Source organism: Laccaria bicolor, genomic scaffold, assembly GCF_000143565.1.
Source record: "Laccaria bicolor S238N-H82 LACBIscaffold_5 genomic scaffold, whole genome shotgun sequence".
Taxonomy (NCBI): Eukaryota; Fungi; Basidiomycota; class Agaricomycetes; order Agaricales; family Hydnangiaceae; genus Laccaria; species Laccaria bicolor.
The window spans coordinates 1,542,650-1,543,537 of NW_001889876.1; positions in this window are offsets into that span (position 1 = coordinate 1,542,650).

The following is an 888-nucleotide window of genomic DNA, read 5'->3' on the forward strand; positions in this document are numbered from 1 at the left end:
AATATGGGGCAGGAGATGTGTAAGACGTGGGTATATTCCTCTGGATGGTTCATCAGCGGGATTATCTTTGCTCGGGACATATCTTGTGTGGATGGTGCACTGCCGGGTCTCCAGAATGGCGTGAACACGTCTAAAGACGATGTTGGTCTGCTTGTTTCGGCTACGTCCCTTCCACCATCCTTCGACAACTCCTTTGTTATCTCCATAAACCTTGAAGTGAGAACTTCTGTCGCCGGATGACAGTATGGCGAGGCTGAGGAGCTCGAATCCAACTGCCTCTGCCCAACCGATGTCTTGTCCGTCAGCTTTCCAGCCAGGGAGTAAACGCCAGGCGCGCCACCTCTTTCCAATCGTGATGCTGATGCCAAAACCTGAGCTAGCGTCAGAGAAGGCGTCGAGGTCCTTGAGTGGTACTGGGCCAGGAATGTCCCTTGAGAGGGTGGGAGATTGGAGGTGTGTTGTCCACCATTGAAGGTCGTCAGCTGTATTGCGGGGTGGGGTGTGTGGCACGAAAGGACTGTTATTGAAACCTGAGAGCATGGCTTCCAAATTCGTAAGGTACGCACACCCCGCAGTAATGACGAGGGAAGCGTGCAACAACTTACCATATAGCTTTTGTACTTCTGCCAGTGCATGTGTTGGCTTTTTCCCCCATTCCTCAATTGCGTTGAGGTATTTGCGCCTCTTCTCCGCTGGGATGGCCACAGTGCGCGCCTCGAGGTCCCATACAAAGCCGAGGTATGGGACCACTGAGCCAAAGGGGATGGTCTTGGAGCTCTCCCACGGAATGCCCAATTCATCTGAAAGAAGATCAATATCTTCGTCAGCGTATGTAAAAAGAGCATCATTGGCAGAATGTGCGGATACGCTCGAGAGATCGCGTATGGG